General features: G+C 48.2%; 1 long non-coding RNA gene across 1 annotated transcript in view; it reads left to right on the top strand.

The window, feature by feature from the left end:
- LOC143809776 (uncharacterized) overlaps window positions 1-26,035 on the top strand; it is an 89,865-nt gene that overhangs the window by 562 nt on the left and 63,268 nt on the right. Inside the window, exon 2 of the long non-coding RNA XR_013222450.1 lies at window positions 4,943-5,033. This is a non-coding gene — a long non-coding RNA (uncharacterized LOC143809776). The remainder of the gene's footprint in view (window positions 1-4,942; window positions 5,034-26,035) is intronic.

Below are 26,035 nucleotides of genomic sequence, written 5' to 3'. Positions count from 1 at the left end.
CGCACGACGGGTGCGACGTGTGGCAATCCGTCACAATGCGTCGCTTCATGTTAATCAATGGCGAAAAAACGCATCCTGCAAACACTTTTGCAGGATGCGTTTTTTCGGCAAAACGACGCATTGTGACGGAATGCAGTTAACGCTAGTGTGAAAGTAGCCTAAGGCTGCTTTCACACTTGCGTCGTACGACGCACATCGCAATGCGTCGTTTAGGTGAAAAAAACGCATCCTGCAAAGTTGTCTGCAGGATGCTTTTTTTCCCCATAGACTAACATTTGCGACGCATTGCCACACGTCGCAACCGTCGTGTTTTGGCGGACCGTCGGCACAAAATGTAACGTGTTTTTGTGCATCGTGTCCGCCATTTCCGACCGCTCATGTGCGGCCGAAACTCCGCCCCCTCCTCCCCGGACATCACAATGGGGCAGCGGATGCGTTGTAAAACTGCATCCGCTGCCCCCGTTGTGCTGCGATTTCACACTAGCGTCAGGCACTGTACGTCGCAATGCGTCGTTGTGGAGAAAAAACACATCCTGCAAAGTTGCCCGCAGTATGCTTTTTTTTTCCATAGACATTTATTAGCGACGCATTGCGACGCAGTGCCACACGTCGCAACCGTCGTGCGACGGTTGCGTCGTGCTATGGCGGACCGTCGGCACAAAAAAAGTTACATGTAACTTTTTTTGCACGTCGTGTCCGCCATTTTCGACCACGCATGCGCAGCCGAAATTCCGCCCCCTCCTTCCTGGACCTTACAATGGGGAAGCGGAAGCGTCCAAAGGGCTTGTTTCCACATGCGAGAATCACGTCCGTGTCTCGCATGTAGAAACCAAGCTCTGGCGCCGGCACTCAGGAGCGGAGCTGTGCGGCTCCATGTGTTCCTATGCGGCCGCACGCTCTGCTCCGGAGTGCAGACACCAGAGCTTGGTTTCTACATGCGAGACACGGACGTGATTCTCGCATGTGGAAACAAGCCATAAGACTGCTTCCGCTGCCCACGTCGGGCATTTTTTTCACAGTATGCGTCGGTACGTCGGGCCAACGCAGCGCGACGGCCCCGTACCGACGCTAGTGTGAAAGCAGCCTTAGCGCCGGACTGTGCCTGATGGGCAGACGTTTCATCCGTTTTTTTCTGGATCCATTCAAATAGTCGTTTCCGGCAGACGGAGAAAACGTTCACTACAACATTTTTTTTGTCCGGCGGAAAAAAACGCACAGTGACGGAATCGGCCAAAAACACATGAAACGGAGATGTGAAACAATCCGGCGTCCAGATCCGGTTTTCAAAGCATTTTCCATACAAATCATGGAGATTTTCCTTTCTGGGGTCTCTCGCGCTCTCTCTCTCTCAAACAGGAAGTCAAAAATCCATTCGCATTAAAGAAGGACAGATCCAGCTAAATAACGGATCCGGCGCATCAGTTTTTCACAATTTGCGCCGGATCCGTTTTTGTTTTTTACAAATTGGCCGGATTTAGCCTGAACACAAAAAACTGATGTGTGAAATTAGCCTTAGAGGTAGGACCAGTGTAACATTTCTATCACCTGTATGCCCATATTAATAGGTCATACACGTCCCAGCGGTGACAGATTCACTTTGAAGCACCACTTTCCTCGTTCTGGCCTCGTTCTCACCTCATTCTGGCTTCGTTCTCGCCTCATTCTGGCTTCGTTCTCGCCTCTTTCTTGCCTCGCTCTCGCCTCATTCTGGCTTCGTTTTGGCCTCTTTCTCGCATCGTTCTCGCCTCGTTCTGGCTTCGTTCTCTCCTCGTTCTGGCCTCTTTCTCGTCTCGTTCTGGCTTCGTTCTGGCCTCTTTGTCGCCTCGTTCTGGCCTCTTTCTCGCCTTGTTCTGGCCTCGTGCTCGCCTCATTCTGGCTTCGTTCTGGCCTCTTTCTCGCCTCGTTCTGGCCTCTTTCTCGCCTCGTTCTGGCCTCTTTCTCGCCTCGTTCTGGCCTCTTTCTCGCCTCGTTCTGGCCTCTTTCTGGCCTCGTTCTCGCCTCGTTCTGGCCTCTTTCTCGCCTCGTTCTGGCCTCTTTCTCGCCTCGTTCTGGCCTCTTTCTCGCCTCGTTCTGGCCTCTTTCTCGCCTCGTTCTGGCCTCTTTCTCGCCTCGTTCTGGCCTCTTTCTCGCCTCGTTCTGGCCTCTTCCTCTCCTCGTTCTTGCCTCATTCTGGCTTCTTTTTGGCCTCTTTTTCGCCTCATTCTGGCTTCTTTCTCGCATCGTTCTGGCCTCTTTCTCACCTCGTTCTGGCCTCTTTCTTGCCTCGTTCTGGCCTCTTTCCTGGCCTCTTTCTCTCCTCATTCTGGCCTCTTTCTCTCCTCGTTCTGGCCTCTTTCTCGCCTCGTTCTGGCCTCTTTCTCGCCTCGTTCTGGCCTCTTTCTCGCCTTGTTCTGGCCTCTTTCTCGCCTCGTTCTGGCCTCTTTCTCGCCTCGTTCTGGCCTCTTTCTCGCCTCGTTCTGGCCTCTTTCTCGCCTCGTTCTGGCCTCTTTCTCGCCTCGTTCTGGCCTCTTTCTCGCCTCGTTCTGGCCTCTTTCTCGCCTCGTTCTGGCCTCTTCCTCTCCTCGTTCTTGCCTCATTCTGGCTTCTTTTTGGCCTCTTTTTCGCCTCATTCTGGCTTCTTTCTCGCATCGTTCTGGCCTCTTTCTCACCTCGTTCTGGCCTCTTTCTTGCCTCGTTCTGGCCTCTTTCCTGGCCTCTTTCTCTCCTCGTTCTGGCCTCTTTCTCTCCTCATTCTGGCCTCTTTCTCTCCTCGTTCTGGCCTCTTTCTCGCCTCGTTCTGGCCTCTTTCTCGCCTCGTTCTGGCCTCTTTCTCGCCTCGTTCTGGCCTCTTTCTCGCCTTGTTCTGGCCTCTTTCTCGCCTCGTTCTGGCCTCTTCCTCTCCTCGTTCTTGCCTCATTCTGGCTTCTTTTTGGCCTCTTTTTCGCCTCATTCTGGCTTCTTTCTCGCATCGTTCTGGCCTCTTTCTCACCTCGTTCTGGCCTCTTTCTTGCCTCGTTCTGGCCTCTTTCCTGGCCTCTTTCTCTCCTCGTTCTGGCCTCTTTCTCTCCTCATTCTGGCCTCTTTCTCTCCTCGTTCTGGCCTCTTTCTCGCCTCGTTCTGGCCTCTTTCTCGCCTCGTTCTGGCCTCTTTCTCGCCTCGTTCTGGCCTCTTTCTCTCCTCATTCTGGCCTCTTTCTCGCCGCGTTTTGGCCTCGTTCTAGCCTGTTTCCCGCCTCGTTCTGGCTTCTTTCTCGCCTCGTTCTGGCTTCTTTCTCGCCTCGTTCTGGCTTCTTTCTCGCCTCGTTCTGGCTTCTTTCTTGCCTCGTTCTGGCCTCTTTCTCGCCTCGTTCTGGCTTCGTTTTGGCCTCTTTGTCGCCTCGTTCTGGCCTCTTTCTCGCTCTTTTTTGAATGTCCCAAGTGTATAAATTGTTATGGTATGCGCATTTTTGATAATTTTTTTTACAGCGTAACCATACCTACTCCAGTGGGACTGGAGCTGTGCCAAAAACGATGAATACACCAGAGAATGATAATATGACTGGGGAAGGTGACTTGGGATTAAAGCACCACTCCATCTGTGAGAAAAAGCCCTGCTGGAGTGGTGCTTTAATAAAAAGCAATTTATTATTATAAAGTTAACAAAAGCGTGGAATAAATGTCTGCAGTCGCTTTATTTGCCAAATCATGGCAGGGAGCACCTGCTGCATGAGCCCCCAATATCACTGGCGTTATCAGGCGGTCGTGGACCCCATGTTTGCTACGTGTTCACTAGAAAGGTTTGGTTTCTCTCAATAGAAGAGAATTGAGAGAAGCCGAAAGAGTCGTCACACGAATGTCTGCTGACATCAGCAATGCTGGGGCCATTGTTACTGAACATGGGGGGGACTCAGGGGACATTATTAAATGTTAAGTGGGCACTTAAGAATTATTGTTATAAGGTCACACAGAGTATTGTCACCATCAAAGTTGCATATGGGGTATTATTACTTTGTAGGTACAAAATGTGGAGGGCACTAGCACAGGGCATTAATATTTACTAGGGGGGAATTTTACTATCTAGAGAGCACAAAGGTGGCATTATTACTATGTAAGGGGCACAGTGGTCGCAGTATTGTGTGGGGCGGTAAGAGGAGGCGTTATTGTACCTCACAGCAGGTGCAGTAATAGGGACACATATGGGAGCAGCGGCTCAGTATTGGGGTATCAGGTGTAGGACACATATGGCAGCAGCGCCTCAGTATTGGGGTATCAGGTGTAGGACACATATGGGAGCAGAGGCTCAGTATGGGGGTATCAGGTGTAGGACACATGGCAGCAGAGGCTCAGTATTGGGGTATCAGGTGTAGGACACATATGGCAGCAGAGGCTCAGTATTGTGGTATCAGGTGTAGGACACATGGCAGCAGAGGCTCAGTATTGGGGTATCAGGTGAAGGACACATATGGCAGCAGAGGCTCAGTATTGGGGTATCAGGTGTAGGACACATATGGCAGCAGAGGCTCAGTATTGGGGTATCAGGTGTAGGACACATATGGCATCAGCGGCTCAGTATTGGGGTATCATGTGTAGGACACATATGGGAGCAGAGGCTCAGTATTGGGGTATCAGGTGTAGGACACATATGGCAGCAGAGGCTCAGTATTGTGGTATCAGGTGTAGGACACATGGCAGCAGAGGCTCAGTATTGGGGTATCAGGTGTAGGACACATGGCAGCAGAGGCTCAGTATTGGGGTATCAGGTGTAGGACACATATGGCAGCAGAGGCTCAGTATTGGTGTATCAGGTGTAGGACACATATGGCAGCAGAGGCTCAGTATTGGGGTATCAGGTGTAGGACACATACGGCAGCAGAGGCTCAGTATTGGGGTATCAGCAGGATGTGTAGTTTTCACAGGTTGGACATAGATATGGACAGTGCAGGAAATGTGAGATGTCTGATGTGTCTTTCTTGTAATCTCTGCAGACGAGTCCTGGCTGGAGAAGTTGTCATGTCGGTCTGGGCCAGATGGAAAAGATGGGAAAAGTGAACGACTCCATAAGAAGGAACATCAGCTGTAAGTCTCCATCTATAACTGTGCAAATTGCCTCTTCTGAGAAAAAGAGGACTTAACTCTATAGCGCCACCTGTTGGAAGTAGCGATCCTACAAGTCACAATCAACCCACTCGTTAGAGGGTTGATTGTGACTTGTAGGATCGCTACTTCCAACAGGTGGCGCTATAGAGTTAAGTCCTCTTTTTCTCAGAAGAGGCAATTTGCATATTTAATTTCCCAGAGGAGCATTGTACGGCAAATAAGCCTCCTTACCTTGACAAGCCAGCTGGTATGTCACTCTCCATAAGGAGAAACTTTACCCCTTAGACCCCAGTCCAGAGCCTCTCACCTAGCCAAATCAGTTCTCATGCTTCGCACTGACGAGGGCCAACAGCCCGAAACACCGTGTCTGCGAATTGAGATACTGATTTGGCTTTTATCCTAAGTCATATTGCACGACTCGTTAGAGGGTTGATTGTGACTTGTAGGATCGCTACTTCCAACAGGTGGCGCTATAGAGTTAAGTCCTCTTTTTCTCAGAAGAGGCAATTTGCATATTTAATTTCCCAGAGGAGCATTGTACGGCAAATAAGCCTCCTTACCTTGACAAGCCAGCTGGTATGTCACTCTCCATAAGGAGAAACGTTACCCCTTAGACCCCATCTATAACTGTACTGTGATCACTTATATGGTCTGCAGGACTGGGATCTACCAATATATGGTCCTCATATAGTAGTACCAGTGTTGTTTTTTGTCTATAGATGTATTTTCAGTCACAGTGCGTCATCTGCTGATCTTCCCCTATGCTCACAATTGGGGTGCACCACGTAGCTGTAGTCAGGATAACCAGGTTAGGGGCCCACTCAGATTTTTCACCCCTCCACAAGCTGAAACCCTAGTTACGCCTCTGGGTCTTATAATATACACACTCACAGTATATATTTATTTCTGCAAGTATAATTTATTTTAAAATCTGCTCCATTTTGCACTTATCAACTCTCAAAAAAAAGGCCCCTTTAGGCTGTATTCATTCTTCTGGTGCCATTGGAAGCATCTTGCTGTAGTTTCAGTAGACGTGGTGGAACATGTGCAGTTTCGGCTCTCTGGGCTGGCTTCCTGCACTGCTCTGCTCTGCTTGTGCATCTGCCAGAGATTATCTACCTTTATAATATACATTGTATAACTGACTGTGGGCTTTTTACATCATTGTTAGCTGGTTTCTAGCAGAGCTCAACTCCCCTGCACACCTCCACAAAGGAGCTTGTAATTACTAAACAGCGCAGAGTTGAGCTTTGTTTGTTGCCTGCTGCTGACAGATCAGTGCTGTGAAACTGCAAATGCTGTTTTGTTGATGCATATGGCAGAAGATAATCTTCTGCCATATGTATCAACAGAAAGAAAAATACCATCGGTCCGGTAGCCGATTTATAATTTATATAGGAGCAAAGGATGAATTTTACATTTAGATTAACTTGATGATAAAGGTGCTAGTCAGTAGCACATAGGAGAGGGAGGATTTGCAGTATTCAGAAGCACCAGTTTTAGCTGGGAAATGTCGTTTTAGCACATAAGAATAGCACTTTCCTTTTTGCTATGTGAAGCTGGGTGCACAGATGGGCAAAAGAAGATGAAATAACACAATAATAACTTTATGTTGGACTTAGTCTGTATATTAACAATGAGCATGCATTTACTGTGCTTTGTAATGTGATTGTGAGAATATCCCTTTAACTAGATGGTGGCCCGATTCTAACGCATCGGGTATTCTAGAATATGTATGCGTAGTGTATAGCACAGCCCACGTAGTATATTGCGCAGCCCACGTAGTATATTGCGCAGCCCACGTAGTACATTGCGCAGCCCACGCAGTACATTGCGCAGCCCACGCAGTACATTGCGCCGCCCACGCAGTACATTGCATAGCCCACGCAGTACATTGCGCACCCTGTTATGATCTGGTGGCCTAAGAGCAGCATGAGACGTACTCTGGAGAAGGTGGTACCTGTACTGACCGCAGACCCTGAACGTAACACCGCAACTAGAAGTAGCCGTGGAATGTACCTAGCGCTCCCTAGACATCTCGACACAGCCGGAGGACTAATTACCCCTAGAGATAGAAAAGGGAAAACTATCTTGCCTCAGAGAAAATCCCCAAAGGATAGACAGCCCCCCACAGATATTGACTGTGAGAGGAGAGGGAAAAAACATACACAGACTGAAATCAGAATTTAGCAAAGGAGGCCACTTCTAGCTAAATAGAAAGGATAGGACAGAGTACTATACGGTCAGTATTAAAACACTAGAAAATATCCACCACAGAAAATACAAAATCTCCACAGCTAACTAAAGATATGGAGGGTATATCTGCAACTCCAGAGATACCAGCTTGGCTAAACAAATCCTTATACAGACTAAGCTGGACAAGACAAAAACATGGAAAAGAACTGAACAATAAGGCCACAGCATGTGGACAGCAAAAAATCAAGGCCAGAACTTATCTTTGTTGAAATGAACTGCAAAGCAGGAGAGACCAGGCAGAGATGTGAATCCTCCAGGAACAATGGACAACTGGCACTGACTAAAGGGTGAAGCAAGACTAAATAGCCCAGTCAAAATTGCAAAAAGTGAACACACCTGATAAATGCTGCGATTCAGAGACAGCAGCGCTACCACTTACAACCACCGGAGGGAGCCCAAGAGCAGAATTCACAACAGTACCCCCCCCTTGAGGAGGGGTCACCGAACCCTCACCAGAGCCCCCAGGCTGATCCGGACGAGCCAAATGAAAGGCACGAACCAAATCATTAGCATGAACATCGGAGGCAACAACCCAAGAATTATCCTCCTGGCCATAACCCTTCCATTTGACAAGATACTGAAGCTTCCGCCTCGAAAAATGAGAATCCAAAATCTTCTCAACCACATACTCCAACTCCCAATCAATCAACACCGGGGCAGGAGGATCAACAGAGGGAACAACGGGCACCACATATTTCCGCAACAAAGATCTATGAAAAACATTATGGATGGAAAAAGAGGCTGGAAGGGCCAAACGAAAAGACACTGGATTGATAATCTCAGAAATCCTATAAGGGCCAATAAACCGAGGCTTAAACTTAGGGGAAGAAACCTTCATAGGGACATGACGGGAAGACAACCAGACCAAATCCCCAACCCGAAGCCGGGAACCAACACACCGACGACGGTTAGCAAAATGCTGAGCCCCCTCCTGAGACAACACCAAATTGTCAACAACATGAGCCCAAATTTGCTGCAACCTGTCAACCACAGAGTCCACCCCAGAACAATCAGAAGGCTGAACCTGCCCCGAAGAAAAACGAGGATGAAAACCAGAGTTACAAAAGAAGGGTGAAACCAAGGTAGCAGAACTAGCCCGATTATTAAGGGCAAACTCGGCCAATGGCAAGAAAGCCACCCAATCATCCTGATCAGCAGACACAAAGCATCTCAAATAAGTTTCCAAAGTCTGATTAGTTCGCTCGGTTTGGCCATTTGTCTGAGGATGAAATGCGGAAGAAAAAGACAAATCAATGCCCAGCCTAGCACAAAAGGCCCGCCAAAACCTAGAAACAAACTGGGAACCTCTATCGGACACAATATTCTCCGGAATGCCATGCAAACGAACCACATGCTGAAAAAACAACGGAACCAAATCAGAAGAGGAAGGCAACTTAGGCAAAGGTACCAAATGAACCATCTTAGAAAACCGGTCACAAACCACCCAGATAACTAACATCCTCTGGGAAACTGGAAGATCCTAAATAAAATCCATAGAAATATGCGTCCAGGGCCTCTCAGGGACCGGCAAAAGCAACCCACTAGCGCGGGAACAGCAAGGCTTGGCCCGCGCACAAGTCCCACAGGATTGCACAAAAGAACGCACATCCCGTGACAAAGAAGGCCACCAAAAGGACCTGCCAACCAAATCTCTGGTACCAAAAATCCCAGGATGACCAGCTAACACAGAACAATGAACCTCCGAAATCACTTTACTAGTCCATCTGTCAGGAACAAACAATTTCCCCACTGGACAGCGGTCAGGTTTATCAGCCTGAAATTCCTGAAGAACCCGTCGTAAATCAGGGGAGATGGCAGAAAGAATCACCCCTTCCTTCAGAATACCGACCGGCTCAAGGACCCCAGGAGAATCAGGCAAAAAGCTCCTAGAGAGGGCATCAGCCTTAACATTCTTAGAACCCGGAAGATACGAGACCACAAAATCAAAACGGGAGAAAAACAGGGACCATCGGGCTTGTCTAGGATTCAGCCGTTTGGCAGACTCGAGATAAATCAGATTCTTATGATCGGTCAAGACCACAATACGGTGCTTGGCCCCCTCAAGCCAATGTCGCCACTCCTCAAATGCCCACTTCATAGCCAGCAACTCACGATTGCCGACATCATAATTGCGTTCCGCAGGCGAAGACTTTCGAGAAAAGAAGGCACACGGTTTCATCAAGGAACCATCAGAATTCCTCTGAGACAAAACGGCCCCTGCCCCAATCTCAGAAGCGTCAACCTCAACCTGAAAAGGAAGAGAAACATCCGGCTGACGCAACACAGGGGCAGAAGTAAATCGGCGTTTAAGCTCTTGAAAGGCAGAAACAGCCGCAGAGGACCAATTCGTCACATCAGCGCCTTTCTTCGTCAAATCGGTCAGGGGTTTAACCACACTGGAGAAGTTGGCAATGAAACGGCGATAAAAATTAGCAAAGCCCAAAAATTTCTGAAGGCTCTTCACGGATGTGGGCTGGATCCAATCATGAATGGCCTGAACCTTAACCCCTTACCGACATCGGACGTACTATACCGTCCGATGCCGGCTCCCCTGCTTTAAGGTGGGCTCCGGCGGCAAGCCCACCTTAAAGCCGCGACATGTCAGCTGTTTTGTACAGCTGACATGTGCGCGCAATGAGCACGAGCGGAATCGCGATCCGCCTGTGCCCATTAACTAGTTAAATGCCGCTGTCAAACGCAGACAGCGGCATTTAACTACCGCATCCGGCCGGGCGGCCGGAAATGACGTCATCGCCGACCCCGTCACATGATCGGGGGTCGGCGATGTGTCAGGAAGGTAACCATAGAGGTCCTTGAGACAGCACACCTGCATTTCTGCTGTATAGCAGCGATCTTATGATCGCTGCTACATAGCAGAGCCGATCGTGCTGTGCCTGCTTCTAGTCTCCCATGGAGGCTATTGAAGCATGGCAAAAGTTAAAAAAAAAAGTTTAAAAAAAATGTGAAAAAAATAAAAAAAACATAAAAGTTTAAAACACCCCCCATTCGCCCCAATCAAAATAAATCAATAAAAAATCAAACCTACACATATTTGGTATCGCCGCGTTCAGAATCGCCCGATCTATCAATAAAAAAAAAGCATTAACCTGATCGCTAAATGGCGTAATGAGAAAAAAAATCGAAACGCCAGAATTACGTTTTTTTGGTCGCCGCGATATGTAAGGAGTTAAAAGCACAAGAAGAGTCTGGGGGCGGTTACTGTTGTGGATTCTGTTTGTGGGCTCCCTCTGGTGGTTACTGCTGGTACTGGGTGACTTTGGTGGGTTGCGGCCTTTGGTATCCACCTGTCCATCAGTGGCTGGGTGTTTCCTATTTTACCTGGCCTTTCTGTCATTTCCCTTGCCGGCTATCAATGTATTCAGATGTGCTCTGTTTGGTTCCTGCCTACCTGCTCCCAGATCTTTCAGGATAAGCTAAGTGCTGATTTTCAGTTGTTTGGTTTTTTGTCCAGCTTGCTTATTATGTCTCTATGCTAGCTGGTAGCTCTAGTGGACTGAGGTTCTCCCCATGTGCCATGAGTTGGCACATGGGTTCTTGTAATCTCAGGATGGTTTTTTTGATTAGGGTTTTTTGCTGACCGCTCAGTCCCCTTTTGTATCGTTCTGCTTTCTAGTTTACAGCGGGCCTCAATTTGCTAAAACTATATATATCATCTCTATGTGTGTGCCTTCCTCTCATTTCACCGTCAATACATGTGGGGGGCAACTATATCTTTTGGGGTTCATTCCGCTGGAGGCAAGTGAGGTCTTTATTTTCTCTGCAGTGCTAGTTAGCTCTTAGGCTGGTGCGTGGCGTCTAGAACCAACGTAGGCACGCTCCCTGGCTATCTCTAGTTGCGTTTGTCAGGCGTAGGGCAGCGGTCAGCCCAGGTTCCATCACCCTAGAGCTCGTCCGTAATATATTTGTACTTTGCTTGTCCTGTTCTATCCCTAGCCATTGGGATTCATGACAGGTTACCTTCTTGGCTCTGTGCCCGGAACCATTGAGCTGTGCTGCAGGTTCCCTAGGGAGAGACTGATAGACTGGGACAGAAAGGAAGCAGCCACAGGGCGGGAAAGGGACGCGCGCAGAATACAGAGCAGCGTGCAGAGCAGGGTGCAGCTGCGCTTCAGAAGAGAAAGAGAGAGAGCTCCCGGTCTGAGGACAAATAGAGAGAAACTGCCCAGAAAGACTGTATCTCGTGAGTACATAAGGCGGACTCTGCTGTGACTGGAGAGGGGCACTTTGAGACCCGTTTTAGAGACTATGACACCCTGGTCCCCGCGGTATCAGTACAGAGACTTAACAGTACAGAGCCCCTGACTCCTGGTACAGAGACTTAACATTGCGGAGCCCCTGTTTTCCTGGTAGAGACTTAACATTGCGGAGCCCCTGTTTTCCTGGTATAGAGACAACAGTGCGGAGCCCCGATTTCCAGGTTGTGCTGTAAAAGTTAAAGACTCAGAGCCTGTGCATACCACATTAACTCCCGAAACCCCAGGCAGCAGGCTCTCAGAGACTACTCTGGCCACGGACAACAGATGGACGTCAAGTGCCACTGTTTCTCGGCGCCTACGTTGGAGAAGACGACCCTCCAAGCAAGTCATCTTCAGACTGATAAGTGTTCTTTTCTCAAGGAATCCTGCTTAATTCGGTTATATTGTTTAACTCCCGTATTTTTGCATTGTTTTATTGTTAGTTATTTTGCATTGCTTCCTCCCTGCGAGGAGAACCATATCCCTGTTATTAAACCCCTCAACTGTTGGTCTGTCTGTTCCGTGGTGACATACTCAGTACCTGCATTCTATTACATTTGGCGTAGTCGGCAGGATGTCACACGGTAGCGCTGACAGGGCAGACCAAGCAGCTGGGGAAGCTCCCAGGTCTAGCATTTCCCTGGGAGCCATGTTGAATAATTTGCCAAGGTTCACTGGGAACAATGTAATGTTGTGGAGTTGGACAGAGCGTATCCGGGGAATGATGCGTATGCACCCCATGACACCAGCCCTGGAGGCAGAAATTGCATTGATGGCCCTGTAGGGGGAGGCGCGGGATTCTGTCATGCATAGGTCCCCCCGGGAGAGAGATACCCTGGACAAAGTGCTGCGCATACTTGAGGAAACGCATGGGGACCCCACTGACGTAGGGGAACTTCGCATGCGACTGTTTCACCGGGTACAACGGGAGGGGGAGACCGTGACCCAATTCATGAACGCCCTACAAGAGCTTCACACTGCTATTAGACGAAAGGACGGTGTAGGAGTAGGGTCAGTTGATGTGGTGCTCAGAGATCAGCTAGTGACAGGACTGCGTGACGCAATAATGAAACAGGCACTGCGAGAGCGCATGCGAGTAAAGCCAGACATGACTTTCTCTGAGGTTGGCAGTGAGGCGCGTGTGCGAGAACAAGAACAGGGAGTGACGGGGCTGGTAGGAAGGGTGCAGAGCGGAGAGGTAACCACCACCGCAGACAATATTCCCCAATGGGTGGAGGACCTGAGAATGGAGATTAGACAGGTCCGTGAAGAAATGGCGGCCACCAGAAGAACTCTGGCAGAGGGGCCTGGCCCTCTGGTGCGAGACAGAGAAGCTGCCCCCCCGAAGGGAGGGTGAAACTACCAGGAGGAGAAGCCCTCTTACATGCTACACTTGTGGAGAGTCCGGCCACATTGCTCGATGTGTTATGATCCCAGTAGCTTAGGATCACAAATCTAACCAGCTAAGTGAGAGATAATAGGACGAGCTCTGGGGATGTGGCAACCGGACCGACCGCAAAACCCGATCCCAACCAAACACACCAAAGGTAGCCGTGGAACGTATCCTGAAATCCTAGACGTCTCTTCACGGCCCGAGAAACCGACTACCCCCAAAGAGAAAGCACAGACCTCACCCGCCCCAGAGAAACAACCCCAAAGACATAGAACCCCCCACAAACAACAACGGTGAGTCAAGTGGAAAAGACAAACGCAGAGATGAAACAGATTAAGCAAATGAGGCCCGCCAACGCTAGACAGCAGAAAATAGCAAGGGATCTGTGCGGTCAGCAAAAAAACCCTATGCAAAAATATCCACGCAGAGAATGCGAGAACCCCCACACCAACTAACGATGTGGGGGGAGCAACTCAGCACCCCAGAGCACCAGCAAGCAGGGAAATCACATACTAGCAAGCTGGAATAAACAAATCATATACTAGGACACATCTTGAACACAGATGAGCAAAAATAAGCAAACAAAACCTAGCTCCCCCTGGAGAGACTGATAACGGATGTAGACAGGAGCAATCAGAATAGCACTGAACACAACGACAGCAGGCATGAACTGAGAGTCCAAGTGAGCTCAAATAGAAAACCAGACCACAGATAACGAGACAGCTGAAGCCAGTCACAAACCTGCAGAAAGACAGCACTCACACAGTACCACTTGTGACCACAAGAGGGAGCCCAGAAATAGAGTTCACAACAGTACCCCCCCCTTTGAGGAGGGGTCACCGAACCCTCATCAAGACCCCCAGGGCGATCAGGATGAGCCGCATGGAAGGCACGGACCAAATCGGCCGCATGAACATCAGAGGCGACAACCCAGGAATTATCCTCCTGACCATAGCCCTTCCACTTAACTAAATACTGAAGCCTCCGTCTGGAAACACGAGAATCCAAGATCTTCTCCACCACGTACTCCAATTCGCCCTCCACCAGCACCGGAGCAGGAGGCTCAACAGAAGGAACCACAGGCACCACATACCTCCGCAACAAAGACCTATGGAACACATTATGAATGGCAAACGATGCTGGGAGGTCCAAACGAAAAGACACCGGGTTAAGGATTTCCAAAATCTTATAAGGACCGATGAAGCGAGGCTTGAATTTAGGAGAGGAAACCTTCATAGGAACATACCGAGAAGACAGCCATACCAAATCCCCAACAAGAAGTCGGGGACCAACACCGCGACGGCGGTTGGCAAAGCGCTGAGCCTTCTCCTGTGACAAGTTCAAATTGTCCACCACATGGTTCCAAATCTGCTGCAACCTATCCACCACAGAATCCACCCCAGGACAGTCAGAAGGCTCAACCTGACCCGAGGAAAAACGAGGATGAAAACCAGAATTGCAGAAAAAAGGCGAAACCAAAGTAGCAGAACTAGCCCGATTATTAAGGGCAAACTCGGCCAATGGCAAAAAAGTCACCCAATCATCCTGATCAGCAGAAACAAAACATCTTAAATAAGTTTCCAACGTCTGATTAGTTCGCTCGGTTTGGCCATTCGTCTGAGGATGGAAGGCCGACGAAAAAGACAAATCAATGCCCATCTTAGCACAAAAAATCCGCCAAAATCTGGACACAAACTGGGATCCTCTGTCAGACACAATATTTTCAGGGATGCCGTGCAAGCGAACCACATTCTGAAAAAATAAAGGAACCAAATCGGAGGAGGAAGGCAACTTAGGCAAGGGCACCAAATGGACCATTTTGGAAAAACGATCACACACCACCCAGATGACAGACATTCTCTGGGATACTGGAAGATCTGAAATAAAATCCATGGAAATGTGCGTCCAAGGCCTCTTCGGGACAGGCAAAGGCAAAAGCAAACCGCTGGCACGAGAACAGCAAGGCTTAGCCCGAGCACAAATCCCACAGGACTGCACAAAGGAACGCACATCCCGCGACAAGGAAGGCCACCAGAAGGACCTAGCCACCAAATCTCTGGTACCAAAAGTCCCAGGATGACCTGCCAACACCGAAGAATGAACCTCGGAAATAACTCTGCTGGTCCATCTATCTGGGACAAACAGTCTCTCTGGTGGGCAACGGTCAGGTCTATCAGCCTGAAATTTCTGCAGCACTCGTCGCAAATCTGGGGAAATGGCAGACAAAATCACTCCCTCTTTGAGGATACCAGCCGGCTCTGAAACTCCCGGAGAGTCAGGCACAAAACTCCTAGAAAGGGCATCAGCCTTCACGTTCTTCGAACCAGGCAGGTACGAGACCACGAAATTGAAACGGGAAAAAAAACAACGACCAACGAGCCTGTCTAGGATTCAGGCGCTTGGCAGACTCGAGATAAATCAGATTTTTGTGATCAGTCAAGACCACCACACGATGCCTAGCTCCCTCGAGCCAATGTCGCCACTCCTCAAATGCCCACTTCATAGCCAACAACTCCCGATTACCAACATCATAATTCCGCTCGGCAGGCGAAAACTTTCTTGAAAAGAAGGCACAAGGCTTCATCACAGAGCCATCAGAGCTTCTCTGCGACAAAACAGCCCCTGCTCCAATCTCAGAAGCATCCACCTCGACCTGGAAAGGAAGAGAGATATCAGGCTGACATAAGACTGGAGCTGAAGAAAACCGGCGCTTCAGCTCCCGAAAGGCTTCCACTGCCGCAGGAGACCAATTAGTCACATCAGAACCCTTCTTGGTCAAATCCGTCAAGGGTTTAACCACGCCAGAAAAATTAGCAATGAAGCGACGGTAAAAATTAGCAAAACCCAAGAACTTCTGAAGACTCTTAACAGATGTAGGCTGAGTCCAGTCATGAATAGCCTGGACCTTGACTGGGTCCATCTCAATAGTAGAAGGAGAAAAAATAAAACCCAAAAAGGAAACCTTCTGTACTCCGAAGAGACATTTTGAGCCCTTCACAAATAAGGCATTAGCACGCAGGACCTGAAATACCATCCTGACCTGCTTCACATGGGACTCCCAGTCCTCAGAAAAGACCAAAATGTCATCCAGATACACAATCATAAATTTATCCAGATATTCTCGGAAGATGTCATGCATGAAGGACTGGAACACAGAAGGAGCATTAGAGAGTCCAAAAGGCATCACCAAGTACTCAAAATGGCCTTCGGGCGTATTAAATGCTGTTTTCCATTCATCCCCCTGCTTAATACGCACAAGGTTATACGCACCACGAAGATCTATCTTGGTGAACCAACTGGACCCCTTAATCCGAGCAAACAGATCAGATAATAATGGCAAAGGATACTGAAATTTGACCGTGATTTTATTTAGAAGACGATAATCTATACAAGGTCTCAGAGAACCATCCTTCTTGGCCACAAAAAAGAATCCTGCACCAAGAGGGGAGGAGGACGGGCGAATATGTCCCTTCTCTAAAGACTCCTTTATATAACTCCGCATTGCGGCATGTTCTGGTACAGACAAATTAAAAAGTCGTCCCTTAGGGAACTTACTACCAGGAATCAAATTTATAGCACAATCACAATCCCTGTGAGGAGGCAGGGCACCGGATCTGGGCTCATCAAATACATCCTGGTAGTCCGACAAAAACTCAGGGACCTCAGAAGGAGTGGAAGAAGCAATTGACACCAAAGGAGCATCGCCATGAATCCCCTGGCAACCCCAACTTGAAACAGACATAGCTTTCCAATCCAGAACTGGATTATGGGCCTGCAGCCATGGCAGACCCAAAACGACCACATCATGCAGATTATGCAGCACAAGAAAGCGAATCACCTCCTGATGTACAGGAGTCATGCACATGGTCACTTGAGTCCAATACTGAGGCTTATTCTCAGCCAATGGTGTAGCATCAATACCCCTCAGTGGAATAGGGAATTCCAAAGGCTCCAGGACAAAACCACAGCGCCTGGCAAACGACAAATCCATCAGGTTCAGAGCAGCACCTGAATCCACAAAAGCCATAACCGAGTAGGATGACAAAGAACAAATTAAAGTAACAGACAAAATGAATTTAGGCTGTATAGTACTAATGGTGACAGATTTAGCTATTTTTTTTACGCGCTTAGAGTATGCTGAGATAACATGAGTTGAATCACCACAGTAAAAGCACAACCCATTTTGACGTCTATGATTTTGCCGCTCAATTCTGGTCAGAATTCGGTCACATTGCATAGACTCAGGTCTCTGTTCAGAAAACACCGCCAGATGGTGCGCAGATTTGCGCTCCCGCAAACGCCGATCAATCTGAATGGCCAAAGCCATTGAGTCATTCAGACTTGCAGGCGTGGGGAACCCCACCATAACATTCTTAATGGCTTCAGACAGACCTTCTCTGAAATTTGCAGCCAGGGCACACTCATTCCATTGAGTAAGCACCGACCATTTCCGAAATTTTTGACAATATACCTCAGCTTCATCCTGGTCCTGAGAGAGAGCTAGCAAGGCCTTTTCTGCCTGGTTCTCAAGATTAGGTTCCTCATAAAGCAATCCAAGCACCAGAAAAAACGCATCCACATTCAGCAATGCAGGATCTCCCGGCGCCAGGGAGAAAGCCCAATCTTGCGGGTCGCCACGTAACAGGGAGATAACAATTCTAACTTGCTGAGCGGAATCACCAGAGGAACGAGGTCTCAAAGAAAGAAATAATTTACAATTATTCTTAAAATTCAGAAACCTAGATCTATCTCCAGAAAACAACTCAGGAATAGGTACTTTTGGCTCAGACATAGGACTGTGAACAACAAAATCCTGAATGCTTTGCACCCTTGCAGCAAGATGATCCACACTAGAAGTCAGACTCTGAATATCCATGTCTGCAGCTGAACTCAAAGCCACCCAGAGATTAAGGGGATGAGAGAAGCTGGACAGACTGCAGCAAAGGGAGAGGAAAAAAAATAAAAATTGTACTCTGGACTTCTCTTATCCCACTTCTGCGATGCATTAAACACTTTTCAGGCCTGCTGTACTGTTATGATCCCAGTGGCTTAGGATCACAAATCTAACCAGCTAAGTGAGAGATAATAGGACGAGCTCTGGGGATGTGGCAACCGGACCGATCGCAAAACCCGATCCCAACCAAACACACCAAAGGTAGCCGTGGAACGTATCCTGAAATCCTAGACGTCTCTTCACGGCCCGAGAAACCGACTACCCTCAAAGAGAAAGCACAGACCTCACCCGCCCCAGAGAAACAACCCCAAAGACATAGAAGCCCCCACAAACAACAACGGTGAGTCAAGAGGAAAATGTCATGATCTCCATGGCCAGAGAACTAGCATAAGCCTCAATAGGAACAAGCTCTTGGAAGATGTAACTATACTGACCATGAACTAAACCTACCGCATCATCTAGAAGTAGCCAGGTAGCATGTCCTACTTTTTATCCCTATATGCCCAGCGCCGGCCGGAGAACTAAATAATGCTAGCAGAGGGAAATATAAGACCTGACTCACCTCTAGAGAAATGCCCAAAAAGGAGACAGAGGCCCCCCACATATATTGGCGGTGATATGAGATGAAACAACAAACGCAGCAGGAAAATAGTTTTAGCAAATTTGAGGTCCGCTTTCTAGATAGCAGAAGACAGAAAGCATACTTTCATGGTCAGTAGAAAACCCTAACAAAACACATCCAGAAATTACTTTAGGACTCTGGCATTAACTCATAATACCAGAGTGGCAATTCCTGATCAACAAGAGCTTTCCAGACACAGTAACGAAACTGCAGCTGTGAACTGGAACCAAAATACAAAAACAAAACATGGACGAATGTCCAACTTATCTAGTAGATGTCTGGGAGCAGGAACAAGCACAGAGAGGCTTCTGATAACATTGTTGACCGGCAAGCATCTAACAGAGAAGCCAGGTTATATAGCGACACCCAGATCTAATCAGAACAGGTGAACAGGGAAGATGATGTCACAAGTTCAATTCCACCAGTAGCCACCGGGGGAGCCCAGAATCCAAATTCACAACAGTACCCCCCCCTCAAGGAGGGGGCACCGAACCCTCACCAGAACCACCAGGGCGATCAGGATGGGCCCTATGAAAGGCACGAACCAGATCAGAGGCATGAACATCAGATGCAGTGACCCAAGAATTATCCTCCTGGCCGTATCCCTTCCACTTGACCAGATACTGGAGTCTCCGTCTGGAAACACGGGAGTCTAGGATTTTTTCCACAACGTACTCCAACTCACCCTCAACCAACACCGGAGCAGGAGGCTCAACGGAAGGCACAACCGGTGCCTCATACCTGCGCAATAACGACCGATGAAAAACGTTATGAATAGAAAAGGATGCAGGGAGGTCCAAACGGAAGGAAACAGGGTTAAGAATCTCCAATATTTTATACGGACCGATGAACCGAGGCTTAAACTTAGGAGATGAGACCCTCATAGGGACAAAACGAGAAGACAACCACACCAAATCTCCAACACAAAGCCGAGGACCAACACGACGGTGACGGTTGGCAAAAAGCTGAGTCTTCTCCTGGGACAACTTTAAATTGTCCATCACCTGCCCCCAGATATGATGCAATCTCTCCACCACCGCATCCACTCCAGGACAATCCGAGGATTCCATCTGACCGGAGGAAAATCGAGGGTGGAACCCCGAATTACAGAAAAACGGGGACACCAAAGTGGCAGAGCTGGCCCGATTATTGAGGGCGAACTCCGCCAATGGCAAAAAAGCAACCCAATCATCCTGGTCAGCAGACACAAAACACCTCAGATATGTCTCCAGGGTCTGATTAGTCCGCTCGGTCTGGCCATTAGTCTGAGGGTGAAAAGCAGACGAAAAAGACAAATCTATGCCCATCCTAGCACAGAATGCCCGCCAAAATCTAGACACAAATTGGGTTCCTCTGTCAGAAACGATATTCTCAGGAATACCATGCAAACGAACAACATTTTGAAAAAACAGGGGCACCAACTCGGAAGAAGAAGGCAATTTGGGCAGGGGAACCAAATGGACCATCTTAGAAAAACGGTCACACACCACCCAGATGACAGACATCTTCTGAGAAACAGGCAGATCTGAAATAAAATCCATCGAGATGTGTGTCCAAGGCCTCTTAGGAATAGGCAAGGGCAACAATAATCCACTAGCCCGAGAACAACAAGGCTTGGCCCGAGCACAAACGTCACAAGACTGCACAAAGCCTCGCACATCTCGTGACAGGGAAGGCCACCAGAAGGATCTTGCCACCAAATCCCTGGTACCAAAAATTCCAGGATGACCTGCCAATGCAGAAGAATGTACCTCAGAGATGACTCTACTGGTCCAATCATCAGGAACAAACAACCTATCAGGCGGACAACGATCCGGTCTATCCGCCTGAAACTCCTGCAAGGCCCGCCGCAGGTCTGGAGAAACGGCTGACAAGATAACTCCCTCCTTAAGAATACCTGTGGGGTCAGAGTTGCCGGGTGAATCAGGCTCAAAACTCCTAGAAAGGGCATCCGCCTTAACATTCTTAGAACCCGGTAGGTACGATACCACAAAATTAAACCGAGAGAAAAATAATGACCAGCGCGCCTGTCTAGGATTCAGGCGCCTGGCGGTCTCAAGATAGATCAAATTTTTGTGGTCAGTCAATACCACCACCTGATGTCTGGCCCCCTCGAGCCAATGGCGCCACTCCTCAAACGCCCACTTCATGGCCAAAAGCTCCCGATTCCCAACATCATAATTCCGCTCAGCGGGCGAAAATTTACGGGAAAAGAAGGCACAAGGCCTCATCACGGCGCAGTCAGAACTTTTCTGCGACAACACTACCCCAGCCCCGATCTCAGAAGCGTCGACCTCAACCTGAAAAGGAAGAGTCACATCAGGCTGACGCAACACAGGGGCAGAAGAAAAACGGCGCTTAAGCTCCTGAAAGGCCTCCACAGCATCAGGGGACCAATTAGCAACATCAGCACCCTGTCTAGTCAAATCGGTCAATGGCTTAACGACATCCGAAAAACCAGAAATAAATCGACGATAAAAGTTGGCAAAGCCCAAAAATTTCTGAAGACTTTTAAGAGAAGAGGGCTGCGTCCAATCACAAATAGCTTGAACCTTGACAGGATCCATCTCAATGGAAGAGGGAGAAAAAATATATCCCAAAAAGGAAATTCTCTGAACCCCAAAAACGCACTTAGAACCCTTGACACACAGAGAATTAGACCGCAAAACCTGAAAAACCCTCTTAACTTGCCGGACATGAGAGTCCCAATCATCCGAAAAAATCAGAATATCATCCAGATACACTATCATAAATTTATCCAAAAAATCGCGGAAAATATCATGCATAAAGGACTGGAAGACTGAAGGGGCATTAGAAAGACCAAAAGGCATCACCAAATACTCAAAGTGGCCCTCGGGCGTATTAAATGCGGTTTTCCACTCATCCCCCTGCCTGATCCGCACCAAATTATACGCCCCACGGAGATCAATCTTAGAGAACCACTTGGCCCCCTTTATGCGAGCAAACAAATCAGTCAGCAACGGCAATGGGTATTGATATTTAACCGTGATTTTATTCAAAAGCCGATAATCAATACATGGTCTCAAAGAGCCGTCTTTTTTTGACACAAAGAAAAAACCGGCTCCTAAGGGAGATGACGATGGACGAATATGTCCCTTTTCCAAGGACTCCTTTATATATTCTCGCATAGCAGTATGTTCAGGCACAGACAGATTAAATAAACGACCCTTTGGGTATTTACTACCCGGAATTAAATCTATAGCACAATCGCACTCACGGTGCGGAGGTAGTGAACCCAGCTTGGGTTCTTCAAAGACGTCACGATAATCAGACAGGAACTCAGGGATTTCAGAGGGAATAGATGATGAAATGGACACCAAAGGTACGTCCCCATGAGTCCCCTTACATCCCCAGCTCAACACAGACATAGCTCTCCAGTCAAGGACTGGGTTGTGAGACTGCAGCCATGGCAATCCCAGCACCAAATCATCATGTAGATTATACAGCACCAGAAAACGAATAGTCTCCTGGTGATCCGGATTAATACACATAGTCACTTGTGTCCAGTATTGTGGTTTATTATTAGCCAATGGGGTGGAGTCAATCCCCTTCAGAGGAATAAGAGTCTCCAAAGGCTCTAAATCATACCCACAACGATTGGCAAAGGACCAATCCATAAGACTCAAAGCGGCGCCAGAGTCGATATAGGCGTCCGTAGTAATAGATGACAAAGAGCAAATCAGGGTCACAGACAAAATAAATTTAGACTGTAAAGTGCCAATGGGAACGGATTTATCAAGCTTTTTAGTACGCTTAAAGCATGCTGATATAACATGAGTAGAATCCCCACAATAGAAACACAACCCATTTTTCCGTCTAAAATTCTGCCGCTCGCTTCTGGACAGAATTCTATCACACTGCATGTTTTCTGGCGTCTTCTCAGTGGACACCGCCAGATGGTGCACTGGTTTGCGCTCCCGCAGACGCCTATCGATCTGAATGGCCATTGTCATGGACTCATTCAGACTTGCAGGCACAGGGAACCCCACCATAACATCCTTAATGGCATCAGAAAGACCCTCTCTGAAAGTAGCCGCCAAGGCACACTCATTCCACTGAGTAAGCACAGACCATTTACGGAATTTTTGGCAGTAAATTTCAGCTTCATCTTGCCCCTGCGATAGGGACATCAAAGTTTTTTCTGCCTGAAGTTCCAAATGAGGTTCCTCATACAGCAAGCCCAAGGCCAGAAAAAACGCATCCACATTGCGCAACGCAGGATCCCCTGGTGCCAATGCAAAAGCCCAATCTTGAGGGTCGCCGCGGAGCAAGGAAATCACAATCCCAACCTGCTGTGCAGGGTCTCCAGCAGAACGAGATTTCAGGGACAAAAATAACTTACAATTATTTCTAAAATTCTGAAAGCTAGATCTATTCCCTGAGAAGAATTCCGGCAAAGGAATTCTCGGCTCTGATACCGGAGCATGAACAACAAAATCTTGCAAACTTTGTACTTTCGTGGCGAGATTATTCAAACCTGCAGTTACACTCTGTAGATCCATTATAGACAGGTGAACATAGAGCCATTCAAAGATTAGAAGGAGAGAGAAAAAAAAGAAAGACTGCAGCATAGACAGACTGGCAAGTGATCCAATTAAGAGCACACTAACTACTAGAGAAAAAAAAAAAAAAAATTTTCAGCAGACTTCTTATTTCTCTCCTTTCTCAGCCAAGGATTTTAACCCTTTAGTGGCCGGTCAAACTGTCATGATCTCCATGGCCAGAGAACTAGCATAAGCCTCAATAGGAACAAGCTCTTGGAAGATGTAACTATACTGACCATGAACTAAACCTACCGCATCATCTAGAAGTAGCCAGGTAGCATGTCCTACTTTTTATCCCTATATGCCCAGCGCCGGCCGGAGAACTAAATAATGCTAGCAGAGGGAAATATAAGACCTGACTCACCTCTAGAGAAATGCCCAAAAAGGAGACAGAGGCCCCCCACATATATTGGCGGTGATATGAGATGAAACAACAAACGCAGCAGGAAAATAGTTTTAGCAAATTTGAGGTCCGCTTTCTAGATAGCAGAAGACAGAAAGCATACTTTCATGGTCAGTAGAAAACCCTAACAAAACACATCCAGAAATTACTTTAGGACTCTGGCATTAACTCATAATACCAGAGTGGCAATTCCTGATCAACAAGAGCTTTCCAGACACAGTAACGAAACTGCAGCTGTGAACTGGAACCAAAATACAAAAACAAAACATGGACGAATGTCCAACTTATCTAGTAGATGTCTGGGAGCAGGAACAAGCACAGAGAGGCTTCTGATAACATTGTTGACCGGCAAGCATCTAACAGAGAAGCCAGGTTATATAGCGACACCCAGATCTAATCAGAACAGGTGAACAGGGAAGATGATGTCACAAGTTCAATTCCACCAGTAGCCACCGGGGGAGCCCAGAATCCAAATTCACAACAGGAAAAGACAAACGCAGAGATGAAACAGATTAAGCAAATGAGGCCCGCCAACGCTAGACAGCAGAAAATAGCAAGGGATCCGTGCGGTCAGCAAAAAAACCCTATGCAAAAATATCCACGCAGAGAATGCGAGAACCCCCACACCAACTAACGATGTGGAGGGAGCAACTCAGCACCCCAGAGCACCAGCAAGCAGGGAAATAACATACTAGCAAGCTGGAATAAACAAATCATATACTAGGACACATCTTGAACACAGATGAGCAAAAATAAGCAAACAAAACCTAGCTCCCCCTGGAGAGACTGATAACGGATGTAGACAGGAGCAATCAGAATAGCACTGAACACAACGACAGCAGGCATGAACTGAGAGTCCAAGTGAGCTCAAATAGAAAACCAGACCACAGATAACGAGACAGCTGAAGCCAGTCACAAACCTGCAGAAAGACAGCACTCACACAGTACCACTTGTGACCACAAGAGGGAGCCCAGAAATAGAGTTCAAAACATCGATGGTGTCCCCGGCGGAGCCGACCATCCCCACATCCTCCTTTAAACTAGGTGGCTCTGGGCTTGAGGGGCGCCGCTCAGAGCGTGAAGAACAGAGGAGGAGGAGTAAAAGTCCCCACAGCCTTGTTTCCATGTGCCCTCTGGTCTGGGCAGAAATCAATGGAAGAGCAGTGCGATGCTTGATGGACACCGGCTCACAAGTGACCACCATGCCTGAGAGATATTTCCGCCATCACTTCACAGAGGCGCTACGGCCCGAATGGGGCCCTGTGATCAAACTTATGGTGGCCAATCACTTGCCCATCCCGGTCGCAGGGGTGGTATGGATGAACATAGAAGTCTGCGGAAAAGACCTCAGGAGGAGAGGAGTGGTACTGGTGGATGGAGAGGTAGCTAAAGACCATACCGTGACCCTGGGCATGAATGTGTTAAAAGACCTCGGAAGCTTCGTTTTCAACGAGTCCCCGGAACAGTTCCTACAACAATGGAGCGATCAAACCCCCCAGAGAAGTGTCTTCCAACAACTGATACGGACCGCCCAGGTCCGGGAAGCATACAGCGACGGAAAGGAGCTCGGCAAAGTCGTCGTCCCCGCCTCCGTCAATCGAGTGTTGCCCCCTGGGCAGACAGTGCTTCCCCTGCCTGTACGAGCTGGCATCCCGCTGGAGGGGGTCGAAGTCCAAATTGAGCCCAGCAGAGCCGACCAGCTGCCGTCAGGAATATTGGTTGTCATGGTTCCCAATGGCAGGGGAACGTCAGGACACATAAATAACGAACTAGCTCTTGGGTGATGGAATCTCGAGCTGACCGTGAGCTAAACCTACCACACAACTAATAGTGGCCGGGGGGCGTGCCTACGTTTTATCCCTAGACGTCTCTCGCCAGCCGGAGAACTAACTTACCCTAGTAGAGGAAATAAACAGACCTGGCTTACCTCTAGGGAAATTCCCCCAAAAAGGAGACAGAAGCCCCCCACATATATTGACGGTGAGTTCAGAGGAAAAGACATACACAGTATGAAGGTAGGTTCAGCAAAGCGAGGTCCGCTTACTAGATAGTAGAAAGATACAAAAGGGAACTGCACGGTCAGCTGAAAACCCTTTTAAAAAACCATCCTGAAATTACTTTAAAACTCATGTGTCAACTCATGACACCGGAGTGGTAATTTCAGCCCACAAGAGCTTCCAGCTACAGAAAAAGACTTAACTGTAAACTGGAACAAAAAATGCAAATAAACTTAGGACTAAGAGTCCAACTTAGCTGATCAGTAGTCTAGGAGCAGGAACATGCAACAGAAAGGCTCTAGTTACATTGATGGCCGGCAAGGCAATGACTGAAGAGCAGGATTAAATAGGAACACCCCACTACTGATGAAAACAGGTGAACTGAGAAAGAAAACAGACCCGAGTCACCAGTACCACTAGCCACCACCAGAAGGAGCCCAAAAGCAGATTCACAACAGTAGCCCCCCTCAAGGAGGGGGCACCGAACCCTCACAAGAACCACCAGGGCGATCCGGATGAGCCCTATGAAAGGCAC

This window comes from Ranitomeya variabilis, chromosome 2, assembly GCF_051348905.1.
Source record: "Ranitomeya variabilis isolate aRanVar5 chromosome 2, aRanVar5.hap1, whole genome shotgun sequence".
NCBI classification, from domain to species: Eukaryota; Metazoa; Chordata; class Amphibia; order Anura; family Dendrobatidae; genus Ranitomeya; species Ranitomeya variabilis.
Note: the sequence above shows the minus strand (reverse complement) of the source record. Positions and strands in the feature narration are given on the sequence as shown.